We start from the raw sequence: 18,611 nt of genomic DNA on the forward strand, positions 1-18,611 counted from the left end.
TTTGTAGAGTTTTAAGCAAGAGGGAGCAGACTTCTCTTCTGTATTGCTCCAGAGGACATCCATCAGGTAGAAGCTACACCAGTGGAGGTGAATTTCATCCTGCTGTGGGGAAGACCTTTCAAACATAAGATCAGTCCAACAATGGAATAACTAAATTATGAGGTCTCTGTCATTAGACATATTCAGATGTAGGCTGGATGCTTGTCTTCTGGAGATAATATGAGAGGAGTTCCTGCAAGAGTTTGGACTGCATGGTTTTTCTCATCCCTCAGAGCTCTTAAGATTTTCTAATTTCAAATGGTCTCTTTCCTTAGTGCTAATATCGGTAATGATGAGAAAGTAATAAAAAGTCTTACTGACTTAGTTCCCTAATAAGGGGAAGAAAAAAAAAAAATGAAATGTTTGCCAACCAGCAAGAGAGTACAGTTTAAAAAGGCAGTTTTTAAAAAAGTGTATAAAGTAGAATACTAGATCTGTACATGGAATTTCATTTTTACTTTATAATTATGTTTTCAACAGAGCATCTCTTAAGACTAGTCTTTCAAGGGCATAATTTGGGACATGTTATCCTCAAGGATTGTTAGAGAGTTTATAATTTTACTCTGCATAATAAAAAGTAAAGGCTGCTATAGTGTAGAAGAAGGCAGGGATGTGTGTGTTAAAACTAGATTTCATCCCCATCTCTGCCACTTGCTGTGTACAGTGTGAAATTTAACGATGAGATTTAATTTTCTTATCTGCTATTGGGGGCCATGTCTACCTTTCAGAATTGCATACACTGGAAATAATTTATCCTAAGTTTAATGCCTGGTACAAAGCACATAGATGGCATAAAATTACTGCTAATTATTATTAGTAGCAACTATTCTGACAACATTGCTTAAATTTGTGGGTTTTCTGTTCATGTGTGTGCAGCAAGGTAAGCTGGGAGATTATATCAACAAATCCAGTTGTATCTTCAAGCTTTACAAATATAGACTAGGAATTAACTACTTTTGTGTGGGTTTTTCCATACCACAACCATTTGTTCAATTCTGTGACACCAACTGAGTGTCCAGCTATTCAATTCTGACCCTGTCTACCTGGAGTTAGTGTCAGATCCATAAGTTAAAAGTCTCAGTTCCATAAGACTGCCCCCAATGTAGACACTAGTTGTAAGCCCTGGGCCATCTGTACTCCTTTCTGACTTTGCTGCAAATTCTAGGGTTCCCATGACCCCCTCCTCAGGTTCAGTAATTTGCTGGGATGACTCACAAAACTCAGAAAAACCACTTTACTTACATTTACAGGTTTATTATAAAGGATACAACTCAGAAACAGCCAAATATAAGAGATGTATAGGGCCGGTATGGGGAGCTTCCGTGCCCTCTGAAGGTGCATCACCCTCCCAGTTCCTTTATGTGTTCACCCATCCACAAGCTCCCTGAACCCCATTGTTTAGGGGGTCTTGTGGAGTTTCCATCACCTGGGAATGATTGATTAAATCATTGGCATTGGTGGCTAACTCAGTGTCCAGTCTCTCTCCCTTCCACAGATTGGTGTCAGGGTCTGAAAGTTCCAAACCTGTAATCACAGGGATAGTTCCTGTGGCAACCAGCTTCTATCTGGAAGCTATCTAGGGTTCCCACCAAGAGTCGTCTTGTTAGCATAAACTCAGGTATGGTTGAAAGAGACTTGTTTTGAATAACAAAAGACACTGCTGTAACTCAGGAAATTCCAAGAGTTTCAGGAGCTCTGTGTCAGGAACTGGAGACAAAGACCAAATATGTATTTCTTATCATAGTACGATTTCAATCGTAGTACGATTACATAAAACTAGATTTTGTTTTTAGAGTAGAAGGCTGGGTTTCAGAACATCAGTATTGAATTACCTCTAGGTCATTGATATGTTTCTTTATTGGGCCATTGAGCCACCGTTTTGATTCTTGGTAATATAAATAACATTTGTTTTGAGATCCTTAGATGAAAGGTACCATTGAAACAGCTAAATGTCATTTTCCGGAGGGTCTTTATCAAATTCCAGTATCAGTTCTTTTTCTGCCTAGACTTTTGTCCTCAGATGGCTGTACTCTAATCCTGTGACAGAGCTAATTCTTTAGTGTGATAAAAACAGATCATTTTTCTGACAGGAATAAGGCTCATTTTTCTTAGACTATTGGGTCATGAAATTTGGGTAGAGATGTCTTTTGATGGTTTTAATCTTTTTAGTGGTAAACAGCATGTGAACTTTCGTAGCCAGGAAGGAAGGGTAACTTGTTTGAGTTCCAAATTCGTTCCTACTTTAAAGGTTTTTTTCCCCTCTGTCTCCTTATTTTAATATGCTTGGCCTTGTCCTTATACAGAAATTTGCTTAGAGAGAATGTAACCCTTAAATGTTTTTGAACGTCTCCAGGACGTATCTTGATATACAGTAGTGGGCAGTGGTCTAACACAGTGCCTAGCAGAGTTCGCCACAGATATTAGGCACTCAGTATACACCTGTTGCTCTTCCAGGAGTTAGAAGCCTCAGTTCTACCTTTGCTACCAACTACCTGTGTAAACTAAGTAGAATATCATTTTTTATCTTTAAAATCATTAGAATCCTTTCTAGCTCTGATTCTGCGACTCAGTTTATTCTTAACCTTATTTTTAAAAATTTAGTTTCAGTATGGCCTTGAAGTCAGTTTCTTGAAAACAAGCAAACACAGAATTACCAGATAGGCTGAACTGGGAAGTGTTGTGAAATTACACACCCTCTGTGGTTTCACATATTTGCTTGGCCACATGTTATTTCTTCAGTAGAGTTACCTTAGATTTTCTACTCATACTCAGTTGGGACTAGGTATTTATCAATAACTAGATTTTTTTTAGCACCTATCCAAAGAGGATGGAATGGGAGCTTCGTAAAATGACTGATCATTTTTCCAGTCATATAGAACCCTAAATGGTGCTGTGTGCAGTGTAGTTCGCGTTCAGATGAATACTATTTAAGCTTTTTTATTATTTTTTTATTTTTTAAATTGTTTTCTTAAAATAGGTTTAGAAAAATCTAGCCAGGTGACCAAACTTTTTAAAGAATTGCAGACATTTTCCCCATGTTTAAATATGTCATGTTTTGGACAATGGATATACGTGTACTGAAGAAGTGTAGTATTATGATTGTCAGATTTCGAATCTGATTTTATTGAGAGTTTGCTTAATTTCTTTTTTTTATATATAGCAAGTTCTTATTAGTCATCAGTTTTATACACATCAGTGTATACATGTCAATCCCAATCGCCCAATTCATCACACCCCCACCCCCACCGCCATGCCGCTTTCCCCACTGGGTGTCCATACGTTTGTTCTCTACATCTGTGTCTCAATTTCTGCCCTGCAAACTGGTTCACCTGTACCATTTTTCTAGGTTCCACACATATGCGTCAATATACAATATTTGTTTTTCTCTTTCTGACTTACTTCACTCAGTATGACAGTCTCTAGATCCATCCACATCTCAACAAATGACCCAGTTGTGTTCCTTTTTATGGCTGAGTAATATTCCATTGTATATCTTTACCACATCTTCTTTATCCATTCGTCTGTTGATGGGCATTTAGGTTGCTTCCATGACCTGGCTGTTGTAAATAGTGCTGCAGTGAACATTGGGGTGCATGTGTCTTTTTGAATTATGGTTTTCTCTGGGTATATGCCCAGTAGTGGGATTGCTGGATCATATGGTAATTCTATTTTTCGTTTTTTAAGGAACCTCCATACTGTTCTCCATAGTGGCTGTATCAATTTACATTCCCACCAACAGTGCAAGAGGGTTCCCTTTTCTCCACACCCTCTCAAGCATTTGTCATTTGTAGATTTTCTGATGATGCCCATTCTGACTGGTGTGAGGTGATACCTCATTGTAGTTTTGATTTGCATTTCTCTAATAATTAGTGATGTTGAGAAGCTTTTCTTGTGCTTCTTGGCCATCTGTATGTCTTCTTTGGAGAAATGTCTGTTTAGGTCTTCTGCCCATTTTTGGATTGGGTTGTTTGTTTTTTTAATATTGAGCTGCGTGAGCTGTTTATATATTTTGGAGATTAACCCTTTGTCCGTTGATTCATTTGCAAATATTTTCTCCCATTCTGAAAGTTATCTTTTCGTCTTGTTTATAGTTTCCTTTGCTGTGCAAAAGCTTTGAAGTTTCATTAGGTCCCATTTGTTTATTTTTGTTTTATTTTCCATTACTCTAGGAGGTGGATCAAAAAAGATCTTGCTGTGATTTATGTCAGAGTGTTCTTCCAGTGTTTTCCTCTAAGAGTTTTATAGTGTCCGGTCTTACATTTAGGTCTCTAATCCATTTTGAGTTTATTTTTGTGTATGGTGTTAGGGCATGTTCTAATTTCATTCTTTTACATGTAGCTGTCCAGTTTTCCCAGCACCACTTATTGAAGAGACTGTCTTTTCTCCATTGTATATCCTTGCCTCCTTTGTCATAGATTAGTTGACCATAGGTGCATGGGTTTATCTCTGGGCTTTCTATCCTGTTCCGTTGATCTATATTTCTGTTTTTGTGCCAGTACCATATTGTCTTGATTACCGTAGGTTTATACTGTAGTCTGAAGTCAGGGAGTCTGATTTCTCTAGCTCCGTTTATTTCCCTCAAGACAGCTTTGGCTATTCAGGGTCTCTTGTGTCTCCATACAAATTTTAAGATTTTTTGTTCTAGTTCCGTAAAAAATGCCATTGGTGATTTGATAGGGATTGCATTGAATCTGTAGATTGCTTTGGGTAGTATAGTCATTTTCACAATATTGATTCTTCCAATCCAAGAACATGGTATATCTCTCCATCTCTTGGTATCATCTTTAATTTCTTTCATCAGTGTCTTATAGTTTTCTGCATAGAGGTCTTTTGTCTCCCTAGGTATGTTTATTCCTAGGTATTTTATTCTTTTTGTTGCAGTGGTAATTGGGAGTGTTTCCTTAATTTCTCTTTCAGATTTTTCATCATTAGTGTATAAGAATGCAAGAGATTTCTGTGCATTAATTTTGTGTCCTGCAACTTTACCAGATTCATTGATTAGCTCTAGTAGTTTTCAGGGGCATCTTTAGGATTCTCTATGTATAGTATCATGTCATCTGCAAACAGTGACAGTTTTACTTCTTCTTTTCCAATTTGTATTCCTTTTATTTCTTTTTCTTCTCTGATTGCCGTGGCTAGGACTTCCAAAACTGTGTTGAATAATAGTGGCAAGAGTGGACATCCTTGTCTTGTTCCTGATCTTAGAGGAAATGCTTTCAGTTTTTCACCGTTGAGAATGATGTTTGCAGTGGGTTTGTCATATATTGCTTTTATTATGTTGAGGTAGGTTCCTTCTATGCCCACTTTCTGGAGAGTTTTTTTTATCATAAATGGGTGTTGGATTTTGTCAAAAGCTTTTTCTGCATCTATTGAGATGATAACATGCTTTTTCTTTTTCAGTTTGTTCATATGGTATATCACATTGATTGATTTGCATATATTGAAGAATCCTTGCATCCCTGGGATAAATCCCACTTGGTCATGGTGTAGGATCCTTTTAATGTGTTGTTGGATTCTGTTTGCTAGTATTTTGTTGAGGATTTTTGCATCTGTATTCATCAGTGATATTGGTCTATAATTTTCTTTTTTTGTAGTACCTTTGTCTGGTTTTGGTATCAGGGTGATGGTGGCCTCATAGAATGAGTTTGGGAGTGTTCCTTCCTCAGCAATTTTTTGGAAGAGTTTGAGAAGGATGGCTGTTAGCCCTTCTCTAAATGTTTGACACTGTGAAGCCATCTGGTCCTGACTTTTGTTTGTTGGAAAATTTTTAATCACAGTTTCAATTTCATTACTTGTGATTAGTCTGTTCATATTTCGTATTTCTTCCTGGTTCAGTCTTGGAATGTTATACCCTCCTAAGAATTTGTCCGTTTCTTCCAGGTTGTCCATTTTATTGGCATAGAGTTGCTGTAGTAGTCTCTTAGGATGCTTTTTATTTCTGCTGTGTGTTGTAACTTCTCCTTTTTCGTTTCTAATTTTATTGATTTGAGTCCTCTCCCTCTTTTTCTTGATGAGTCTGGCTAATGGTTTATCAATTTTGTTTATCTTCTCAAAGAACCAGCTTTTAGTTTTATTGATCTTTGCTATTGTTTTCTTTGTTTCTATTTAATTTATTTCTGCTCTGATCTTTATGATTTCTTTCCTTCTGCTAACTTTGGGTTTTGTTCTTCTTTCTCTAGTTCCTTTAGGTGTAAGGTTAGGTTGTTCATTTGAGATTTTTCTTGTTTCTTGAGGTAGGCTTGTATAGCTGTAAACTTCCCTCTTAGAAGTACTTTTGCTGCATCCCATAGGTTTTGGATCATCGTGTTATCATTGTCATTTGTCTCTAGGTATTTTTTGATTTCCTCTTTGATTTCTTCAGTGATCTCTTGGTTATGTAGTAACGTGTTGTTTAGCCACCATGTGTTTGTGTTTTTTACATTTTTTACCCTGTGATTCATTTCTAATCTCATAGCGTTGTGGTCAGAAAAGATGCTTGATATGATTTCAGTTTTCTTAAATTTACTGAGGTTTGATTTGTGACCCAAGATGTGATCGATCCTGGAGAATGTTCCGTGCGCACTTGAGAAGAAAGTGTAATCTGCTGTTTTTGGATGAAATGTCCTATAAATATCAATTAAATCTATCTGTTCTGTTGTGTCATTTAGAGCTTCTGTTTCCTTATTTATTTTCATTTTGGATGATCTGTCCATTGGTGTAAGTAAGGTGTTAAAGCCTCCCACTTATTATTGTGTTACTGTCGATTTCCTCTTTTATGGCTGTTAGCAGTTGCCTTATGTATTGAGGTGCTCCTATGTTGGGTGCGTATGTATTTATAATTGTTATATCTTCTTCTTGGGTTGATCCCCTGATTATTATGTAGTGTCCTTCCTTGTCTCTTGTAACATTCTTTATTTTAAAGTCTATTTTATCTGATATGAGTATTGCTACTCCAGCTTTCTTTTGATTTCCATTTGCATGGAATACTTTTTTCCATCCCCTCACTTTCAGTCTGTATGTGTCCCTAGGTCTGAAGTGGGTCTCTTGTAGACAGCATATAGATGGGTCTTGTTTTTTTTTTTGTGTGTGTGTGTGTGTGTGCTACGCGGGCCTCTCACTGTTGTGGCGTCTCCCGTTGCGGAGCACACACTCCAGACGTGCGGCCATGGCTCACGGGCCCAGCCGCTCTGCGGCATGTGGGATCTTCCTGGACCGGGGCCTGAACCCGTGTCCCCTGCATTGGCAGGTGGACTCTCAACCACTGCGCCACCAGGGAAGCCCCAGGTCTTGTTTTTGTATCCAGGTTTTGTATCCATTCAGCAAGCCTGTGTCTTTTGGTTGGAGCATTTAATCCATTCACGTTTAGGGTAATTATCAATATGTACGTTCCTATGACCATTTTCTTAATTGTTTTGGGTTTGTTTTTGTAGGTCCTTTTCTTCTCTTGTGTTTCCCACTTAGAAGAGTTCCTTTAGCATTTGTTGTACAGCTGGTTTGGTGGTGCTGAATTCTCTTAGCTTTTGCTTGTAAAGATTTGATTTCTCCATCGAATCTGAATGAGATCCTTGCTGGGTAGAGTAATCTTGGTTGTAGATTCTTCCCTTTCATCACTTTAAGTGTATCATGCCACTCCCTTCTGGCATGTAGAGTTTCTGCTGAGAAATCAGCTGTTAAGCATATGGGAGTTCCCTTGTATGTTATTTGTCATTTTTCCTTTGATGTTTTTAATAATTTTTCTTTGTCTTTAATTTTTGCCAGTATGATTACTGTGTGTCTCGGCGTGTTTCTCCTTGGGTTTATGCTGTATGGGACTCTCTCTGATTACTGGCCTCGGGTGGCTGTATCCTTTCCCATGTTAGGGAAGTTTTTGACTATAATCTCTTCAAATATTTTCTCTGGTCCTTTCTCTCTCTTCTCCTTCTGGGACCCCTAGAATGTGAATGTTGTGTTTAATTTGTCCCAGAGGTCTCTTAGGCTGTCTTCATTTCTTTTCATTCTTTTTTCTTTAATCTGTTCCACAGCAGTGAATTCCACCATTCTGTCTTCCAGGTCACCTCTCCATTCTTCTGCCTCAGTTACTCTGCTATTGATTCCTTCTAGTGTTCTTTTCAGTTCAGTGATTGTATTGTTCATCTCTGTTTGTTTGTTCTTTAATTCTTCTAAGTCTTTGTTGAACATTTCTTGCATCTTCTCGATCTTTGCCTCCATTCTTTTTCTGAGGTCCTGGATCATCTTCACTATCATTATTCTGAATTCTTTTTCTGGAAGGTTGCCTATCTGCACTTCATTTATTTGTTTTTCTGTGGTTTATCTTGTTCCTTCATCTGGTACATAACCCTCTGCCTTTTCATCTTGTCTGTCTTTCTGTGAATGTGGTTTTTGTTCCACAGGCTGCAGGATTGTAGTTCTTCTTGCTTCTGCTGTCTGCCCTCTGCTGCTTAATTTCTTTATGTACCTAGAGAATTTGCATTGCTCTTTCAAGTATTCTGAAATAAGAATTGCCTTTTTCTCTTTTATTTTGCAGAAACAACTGTTTCTTTTACTGTGGTTTGGTAATTAGGCTTTTCTTTCTTCTGGTCCTAAAATGAGATGACGGACTTGGCCATTTAAAAAGTAAACTAGAAGGCGGAGGGAAGAAAGAAATAGGTGAGGGAGATTAAGAGGTACAAAGTTCCAGTTGCAAAACAAATGAGTCTTGGGTGTGAAATGTACAGCATGGGGAGTATAGTTAATAACTGTGTAATATCTTTTTATGATGATGTATTGTAACTAGATTTATTATGGTGATCATTTTGAAATGTATAGAAATATTGAATCACTATGTTGTGTAACAGGAACTAACATAGTATTAAGGGTCAATTATACTTCAAAAACAGACAAACAGGGACTTCCTTGGTGGTTCCCTGGGTAACACTCCCCGCTCCCAATGCAGCGGGCCCGGGTTCAATCCCTGGTCAGACAAGTAGATCCCGCATGCATGCTGTAACTAAGAAGTCCACATGCGGCAACTAAAAGATTCCACAGGCCAGAACTAAGACCCAGCGCAGGGCAAAAATAAATTAAAAAAAAAAAAAAAACACCAAAAAAACCCAGACAAACAAGCTCATAAAAAAAGAGATCAGATTTGTTGTTACTAGAGGTGGGGGGATGGGGTGGGGCAAGGGGGGATTGGATAAAGGCAGTCAAAAGGTACAAACTTCCAGTTACAAAATACCAGGGATGTAATGTATAACATGGTAAATATAATTAACACTGCTCTGTGTTATATATGAAAGTTGTGAAGAGAATAAATCCTAAGGGTTCTCATCAGAAGAAAAACATTTTTTTTCTTCTAGTTCTTTAATTTTGTACCTATATGAGATGATGGATTTTTATTAAACTTATTGTAATAATCACTTCATGATGTATGTAAATCAAATTATTATGCATATTATGCATTGTTTTTCAAATCCATGAACACTGTATATATTTACATTTGTTTGTGTTGTTCTCATTTTCTTTTATCAGTGTCTTAAGTTTCCTGAGCACAGGTCTTTACCTCCTTATTCCTAGGTATTTTATTCATTTTGATGTGATTGTAAATGGGATTATCTCCTTCATTTCTTTTCTGATAGTTTGTTGTTAGTGTATAGAAATGCAGCAGATTTCTGTATGTTAATTTTGTATCCTTCAACTTTCCTGAATTAATTGATGAGCTCTAGTGGGTTTTTAGTAGTGTCTTTAGGACTTTCTTTGTATAATAACATGTCTTCTGCAAACAATGAATAGTTTTACTTCTTCGTTTCCAATTCAGATTAGCCTTATGTTGTGTGTTTCTGCATTTAGAGTATAGCCTAACCTACTTGTTGACCTTTTGAGCTTAGAGTAAGGTCAGTTTAAGATATGAAGGATGGATTTTGAGAGGTAGAGTTGAAACTAAGGAAATGAGAAGGTTTTGATTTTGTTTTCAATTCATAGGTAGAATGAATTGGAGGGGGAAGAGACTCGCATAGGTGAGGATAGTTGGAAGTATCATGTTGTAATCCCGGAATAAGTTGGAAAAAAGTATCAAAAAAAAACTTTTCCTGCCCTGTCATGTCAATAAACATCTGTAAAGACACGGTCTATTGACAAAGGATGCTCCCTCAAAACACTTGTTTTTTCAAAAGTATTTCAAGTTTCAAACTGAAACTTTAAAAAGTCAGTAGTATGTGGGAAATTATTATGACAGTTTGCCAGTGAACAATGTTGAATAAAACTAGTATATAAATTTTGTATGTTTATGGTAAATAATACCATGTGTATTGAATTTCTTATGTTCCCTGTATCTGTGAACCCAGAATTCTGTCTGTAGCACATAGTGAAAATATGAAATATAGCTGTGGGCCTTTGTATCCTATTAGGAAGCAAATGAGAGATGAAGACTTTATAAAGTATATTTATTCATAATCTGCGTTTAAAAATCGGTGAGGCAAAAAGATCAGGTTAGGGCATCAGGGCACCCAGAAGAGTGATGTATTGCGTTTTGATCTGCATGTTCTACTCTGTCATCGACGAAGAGCATGAGGGTCCATAAACTATGGTGTGTGGTAGCTCTGATCTCTGATATAAACTTCTAGGAGTGACTTCCAAATCTGTATCTTCAGGGTAGATTCCCCACTGGTTCCTGAAACTTAATGTCTTCCAAGTTCATTGGCATTTTGCCATGATCTCTTTGCTTTTCTCTATACCTATACCTCCTGTAGATTTACTTACCTTGATTAATGGCTCATCATTCTCTTAGCCAAGTAGTCCAAAAAACTTAGGGTTATCTTTGATTTCTTCCTGTTGCTGGCCTTTATGTTGATCAACAAACGTATATTTTACTTCTGAAATGTGTCTTCTTCTTTGAGCCTTCAGGATATTCATTTGTTCACTCATTCACTCTTTTGTTTATTTTGACACATTTATTGAGCACCTCATATGTGCTAGGCAGTGTGCAAGGTACTAGGAATATAGTGATAAATAAGACAGATCAATTTCCTGCCCTTTTAGAGCTTATAGTCCAAGCTTTCATCATTTCCCCTGCACCCTCTTTGAGTTTCTGTGATAGCCATTCTTATTTTTTCTGATTATAAGTATAATACATTCTTATTTTAAGAAGTGCAAGAGTTGTTGAAATGTATAAACACCAAAAGGGGGAGACTCCCTATATTTTCATCTACCAGAGATACCACTGATAAAAATTTGGTACCATTTCTCCAGATTAGAAAAAACAATGTAACCAAAACTTTCTAATGCATCTCTTTGCCTTTACTCCCTTTCTTGTCTGTATGTATTATAAATGCTACCAAAGATATCTAGTTAAAAAACAGTTGATTGTTACTTTGTTCAAAAACCCCCCAGGGCTTCCCTGGTGGCGCAGTGGTTGAGAGTCCGCCTGCCGATGCAGGGGACGCGGGTTCGTGCCCCTGTCAGGGAAGATCCCACATGCCGCGGAGCGGCTGGGCCCGTGAGCCATGACCGCTGAGCCTGCGCGTCCAGAGCCTGTGCTCCGCAACGGGAGAGGCCACAACAGTGAGAGGCCCGCGTACGGCAAAACAAACAAACAAACAAACAAAAACCCCTCAGTGTTTTTCTCTCATCCACAGAATGAAGTCTGAACACCTTAACGTAGTGATTACCACCCATTAGGTTTCTACCATCTCACTTTCTTGTTTCTCTAGAAACTTTCCCAGAAGTAGCCCTTCTTACAAGTGTAAATAAAAGATCTCAAGTGTGCTGCATTAGTGTCCCCCATGTGACAAATAATACTCCAGATAGGGGAGACAGGTTGATATAAGTACACTAATAGTTTATTCAGTTTTCTTTTGTGTGCTTGCCCTCTCCCACTCACCTTGTTTACAGGAAAATAAAAAAAATTACAGGAGTATTCTTAAAAATTAAAGCAGAAAAGTGTAAAGAAGTTGAAACAATCTGAAATTCCATCTCACGTGGATGATTACCATTAAAAGTTTTGTAAATATTCTTCCATACATGTGTCTTTGAAAGTGTATATACACATATAGATGTATGAATATAAAGTAATTTTACACAAATAGGATAATATTATAATGCTGTTTTTCTTTTGCCTCAGACATAGGTTTTGGAGATTTTTGTGTCAATAAGAGACCAGTGTTCAAGATGGTATATTTCTTTTTTTGGCTGCACTGCACAGCTTGGGGGATCTTAGTTCCCTGACCAGGGATTGAACCCCAGGCCCTTGGCAGTGAAAGGGCGGAATCCTAAACACTGGACGGCCAGGCAATTCCCAAAATGGTATATTTCAAGAATGATGAGAAGCCTGCTTGCTTGAGAGAGTAAGAAGCTGGTCTGACTTCCCTGACCTTCTAGATTAGAGTAGATATTGCTCCTCTGGGCTTCCACAGCACCCTGGTTGTCCCATCATGGCCCTTACTGCATTCCGTTGTTTGTCTACTTAAACCAAAGTCCCCCATATCTGTCTCTGTATTCCTTGAGCCCAGAACAGTGCCTGACACCTAGTGGACATTTCAGTGTTTGCTGAATGGGTGAATAACCGTATGAATGTCTTAGGTGAAGAAGGTGGTTTGCCATGAAAAGAACTTGCCGCATGTATTCTTTAAAACCACTCATCTCTGTTTGCTTTGATTATTCATTTACCAAGTAACATTTTGGTATTAATTCAGTTTACCAATTAATTACCAGGGATTTTACTGCTGAAAAAAGAAGGTACTGACTGTAAGTTGGTTGACAGTTATAATTCTGATTATAAATTAAAATAATAGTGCTGTGGGACAGATGAGTATGAGACTTTGGATAATATGAACCATTTTTTCTCCAGAGTATAATTATTCCTTTAGATAAGGTGGTATCCAGGTTCTGTTTGAGCAGCGATATAGGTGTGGTGTGGTGAATAGAAGGCGGGATTCAACTTTTTTTTTTATACGTTTTTTATTGTAGTAAAATATACAGAACGTAAAATGTACTATCTAAACCATTTTTTTTTTTGCGGTATGCGGGCCTCTCACTGTTGAGGCTTCTCCCGTTGCGGAGCACAGGCTCCAGACGCGCAGGCTCAGTAGCCATGGCTCACGGGCCCAGCCGCTCCGCGGCATGTGGGATCTTCCCGGACCGGGGCACAAACCCATGTCCCCTGCATTGGCAGGCGGACTCTCAACCACTGCACCACCAGGGAAGCCCTAAACCATTTTTAAGTGTACAATTCATTGGCATTAAGTATGTTCACAATGTTGTGCAACCATCGTTATAACAGATATAATTTTGTATAATGTGCATAGCATATATTTCAAACCTACGGTTATACAAATTTCTTAAGCAATGCAGACATTTGTATAAATTGTGTAAAAATCATAAATTAGGGGCAGTGTACACATGCAATTATAGTCAGTCTGATGCCTTAATTATTCAATTTTTTCACAACTTCCTCAGTTTTACTGTAAAGTTGTCTGTAGCTCAAAATTTCCTGTAATCTTTTCAATAAAATTAGTAATATCACTTATAGAACATGAATTTCAGAACATGCTTTTCCACATTTATTTAACTGATAGGGTTTTTTTCATGATGAATTCTTTGCTGCTGCTTCAGTAAAAGGCTAATTTTAAGTTTTCCCACATTTAACAAAGCTCCCTTGTTTTTATGACTTCTTTGATGGAGATTGAGATGTATCTTCCAGTTAAAAGATTTCCCACATGTGTTGCATTTATTTTGTTGCTCTGCTGTGAGTTGAGTATTGTTTAAGGAAATGTGATCTCTTGATGAAGGCTTTGCCACATTCAGTGCACCCGTGGGGTTTCTCACCTGTATGAATTCTCTGATGCATGATCAACATTGATGAGTCTGCAAAGGCTTTGCCACATTCTCTGCATCAGTATGGTTTCTCGTCTGTATGGATTCTGGAGTGTTTATAAAGGGATGAGCTGTACTTGAAGCTTTTCCCACACTCCCTACATTCAAATGAGTTCTCAGGTGTGTGCGATTTCACATGCTGAGTAAAGGAGGAGTTCCAGGTGAATGATTTCCCACATTGACCACATTCATAAGCCTTCTCTCCAGTGTGGAGTCTCTGATGGACCACGGGTTGTGCTTTATGCGTAAAAGCTTTCCCACAATCACTGCACACAAAGGGTTTCTCTCCACTGTGAATTTTTTTGATGAGCTGCAAGGTGTCCCTTACTGTTAAAGGCTTTCCCACAGTCACTGCGTTCAAAGGTGTGTTTTTTTCCTTGTATGCTTTTTTCATGTCTAATGAGATGAGACTTCTTTTTGGAGGGCTTTCCCACATTCACTGTACCCAAAGGTTTTTTTCCTTCTGTGCTTTTTTTCATGTCTAATAAGACACAACTTATTTCTGAAGGCTTTTCCACATTCCTTGTATTCATAAGAGTTTTCTCTGATATAACTTTTATTCTAACTAAGAAAGTATAAGTTAGGTTGCAAACACTTTCCATCCGATTCACACTTATGTTGTTTTTGTCTTGAAGAAATAAAATTTATACTCAGATTACAATTTTGGACTGTCTTTTTGGTCAGTGTTTTCTTGACGGTGAACATACCTTGGTTCAAAAATTTGTCTTTGCTTCCTTCTCCTTCCTGTCCCTCTAGCTCATCATCAAGTAAGCAGATAACTTCCACTGAGATGAGGTTTCTAAAGTTCTCCAGCATCACATTCCAATACAGCTTCCTCTGAGCACATCGCAGCAGCTGCCACTCCTCCAGGGTGAAGTCCACGGCCACATTCTGGAATGTCACTGATCCCATCCTGTGGCTCTAGGTTGGCTTTTTGTAGATTTTAACCAGGGCCTCTGGAAACCGAAACAGGCAGGAATATGCAAGAGGGACCCTCAGGTTCAATTACACAGCCTTCAACTTTGCTTTCTTCACATGAACTGAGAAGCTGATCTCTGCTCTCCACCTGTCCCTCAAGCCCTTCTGGCTCACCTGCCGCTCACTACTGAAACACCCAGGATTCAGTTTTGACTCTGCCACTTATTAGCTCTGAGATATTAGGCAAGTCCCTTAACCATTTTAAGATTTACTTTCTTTATTCATTAAGTGAATAACTGGCTGCTCAGATCTAGCCCAACTCTAAAACTCTGTGACTATGAAATAAGAGCCATACTTTACCTTGGTCCATTGAAGCCTAAACTCTATACACTTCTTACTATCTCACTCAAGACATGTAAATGGCCTAAAGTAAAGGCCAGGGAGTATAGTGCCTCAGACCCTTAGAAAAACTACAGAATGAAGCAAGAGGTAGCACTGTGATAGTGTTTAGAGGAAGTATGAAGCTGAAACTTCTTTTGCATTCTTTGCATTATTTCATAACCAGTTCTAGATTAAAATAATTATGTTGTTTGTGAATAATAATATGTCACTTGGGGATAGAGAGGATGTTGATTTGGTTCCTCACTTTTCTAGCCTTATTCTGGGTAACTTGGTGAACTAGGATTGATTGTGTCCTCTTTCTTTCTCTTTTTTTTTTATACTCTCAGTAGAAGGATCTCGAGATTCAATCTCATTGTCTGTGACACACATAGGTTAGATCAGTGATTGAAAAGAGTTGGGAGACTTGTTTTCCTTCTTCATTTTGAGTTAACAAAGCAAATTGCTTTACTTCTCCATGCTTGATTCTTTTTACTAATAGAAGACGAAATCTGACTGTTCTTACATTATGTGCTTAGGGATAATGAGGTAATTCTTTGGAACCTTTTTAAAAATTTCATTTAAAAAAACTTGATGGGGCTTCCCTGGTGGCACAGTGGTTGGGAGTCCGCCTGCCGGTGCCGCGGGTTCATGCCACGGTCCATGAGGATCCTGCATGCCACGGAGTGGCTGGGCCCGTGAGCCATGGCTGCTGGGCCTGCGCGTCCGGAGCCTGTGCTCCGCGGCGGGAGAGGCCGTGGCAGTGAGAAGCCCGCGTACCACAAAAACAAAAAACAAAAACCAAAAAAGCTTGATGTACAATTTCTAGTAAATGCATAAATCTAAGATGTATATATAGCTTAATGAATTTTTACATAGGTATGCTGCTGTATGTGTATAATTATAACTACCAGTCAGATCATTTTCCTGATGCGTAGAACATTTTCCTCCCCCTAGAATTCCTTTCTGCCCCTTTCCAGTCAGTACCCTCTTTTTGAACACTTTGAGTGCTTTATTATTCATATTAAGAAGCCAGTGAAGGGGCTTCCCTGGTGGCGCAGTGGTTGAGAGTCCATCTGCTGATGCAGGGGACACGGGTTCATGCCCCAGTCCGGGAAGATCCCACGTGCCGCGGAGCGGCTGGGCCCGTGAGCCATGGCCACTGAGCCTGTGCGTCTGGAGCCTGTGCTCCGCAACGGGAGAGGCCACAACAGTGAGAGGCCCCGTGTACCACAAAAAAAGAAAAGGAAAGCCAGTGAAGGCAAATCTTTTATGTTTCATCAGTAATTTGAATCTTGAAACCTGTAATAAAGTCTGATCTGTAGATCGTAAGGTCTTTAGCCTTTTAGAAATAGATAAGGCATAATTGTGTAAAAATGCTTTTCTAATAAAATATTAATCCAGGCTACAGAGGGAGTAGTTTTATTTTTAAGATTTTTTTTTTTTGACGTGGACCATTTTTAAAGTCTTCATTGAATTTGTTACAATATTGCTTCTGTTTTATGTTTTGGGGTTTAGGCTGTGAGGCATGTGGGATCTTAGTTCCCTGACCAGGGATTGAACCCACAGCCCCTGCAGGGGAAGGGGGAGTCGCAACCACTGAACTGCCAGGGATGTTCCCAGAGGGAGTAGTTTTACACTGATAAAGGGGCAGTGTTATTTACCAGCATTTTCTTTTCTGTGTAGACATTTTCCTGAAAATTTTTGGGTTGTCTGAAAGTCAGTTTATTTGGAAAGTTGTAAGTAAGTGGGAAAAGGAAAGTTGTTTGGGCAGATGAATGAAGAAGTTGTTCAAGGTCTGTGAGTTCCAGTCTTCCTTCTGCGTGTGCCATTGTGTAACCCTGTGAACAAGGCCTAACCTTATTTTTTACATCTAATATTTTGTCATGAATTATTTTATCCACTGTTTTTAATGACTTTGAATTATTGAAACACCATTGAGAACTGTTTGCTTACCGTCAAAACAGGCAATTCCCCTAAGCAACCATATCTGTACACAGGCTTTACTCAGTCACTGAAATAGCCTGGGGTTTTTAGGCCAAGGAAGCTATCCAAGAATTTTGTGAATAAGGCTGAGTATTGACTTTGCCAGAATTCATGGGGAAGTTGTCTTCTTGTTTTGTATGGTAGAAGAGGGTTTTTCATCCAAACATTGCCCCAATGTTTTTTCCTTTTCCTACTGAGGTTTTTTTGTTTGTTTGTTTTTTTATGTCTAGAGATTTAAACTTCTTCTTTAAAAATGTATTTAAAATTTTTTTTTATTTTATTTCGGAGTATAGTGGTTTACACTGTTGTATTTCAGGTGTACAGCAAGGAGATTCTGTTATACACACAGACACACACACACACATCTATTTTCCAGATTCTTTTCCTATATAGGTTATTACAGAGTATTGAGTAGAGTTCCCTGTGCTATACAGTAGGTCCTCGTTGATTGTTTTGTATATGATAACGTGTATATGTTAATCCCAACCTCCTAATTTATCCCTCCCCCCTTCCTTTCCCCTTTAGTAACTATAAGTTTCTTTTCTAAGTCTGTGAATCTGTTTCTGTTTTGTAAATAAGTTCATTTGTATCATTTTTTTTTAGATTCCACATATAAGTGATATCATTTGATATTTGTCTTTCTCTGTCTGACTTCACTTAGTATGATCATGTCTAGGTCCATCCACGTTGCTGCACATGGCATAATTTCATTCTTTTTTATGGCTGAGTAATATTCCATTGTATATATATACACATCTCTTTTAAAATAAAATTTATTATTTATTTTTGGCTGTGTTGGGTCTTTGTTGCTGCCTGTGGGCTTTCCCTAGTTGTGGTAAGCGGGGACTGCTCTTTGTTGCGATGTGCGGGCTTCTCCTTGCCGTGGCTTCTCGTTGCAGAACATGGGCTCTAGGCGCGCGGGCTTCAGTAATTGTGTCTCGTGGGCTCTAGAGCACAGGCTCAGTAGTTGTGGTGCTTGGGCTTAGTTGCTATGCGGCATGGGGGATCTTCCCGGATCAGATATCGAACCCGTGTCCCCTGCATTGGCGGGTGGATTCTTAACCACTGCACCACTAGGGAAGTCCCTGTACCATATCCTCTTTATCCATTCCTCTGTTGATGGACATTTAGGTTGCTTCCATGTCTTGGCTCTTGTAATTAGTGCTGCAATGAACACTGGGGTGCATGTATCTTTTCGAATTATGGTTTTCTCCAGTTATATGCCCAGGAATGGGATTGCTGGATCATATGGTAGCTCTATGCCCAGGAGTGGGATTGCTGGATCATATGGTAGCTCTAGTTTTAGTTTTTTAAGGGACCTCCATACTGTTCTCCGTGGTGGCTGTACCAGTTTCCCACAACAGTGTAGGAGGGTTCCCTTTTCTCCACACCCTCTCCAGCATTTACTGTTTGTAGATTTTTGATGATGGCCACTCTGACCAGTGTGAGGTGATACCTCATTGTAG

General features: G+C 38.6%; 1 pseudogene; it reads right to left on the minus strand.

The window, feature by feature from the left end:
- Window positions 1–13,554: 13,554 nt before the first annotated feature.
- On the minus strand, window positions 13,555–14,775 carry LOC136129015 (zinc finger protein 684-like; annotated as a pseudogene).
- Window positions 14,776–18,611: the final 3,836 nt, after the last annotated feature.

Source organism: Phocoena phocoena, chromosome 10 (assembly GCF_963924675.1).
Source record: "Phocoena phocoena chromosome 10, mPhoPho1.1, whole genome shotgun sequence".
Lineage (NCBI taxonomy): Eukaryota > Metazoa > Chordata > Mammalia > Artiodactyla > Phocoenidae > Phocoena > Phocoena phocoena.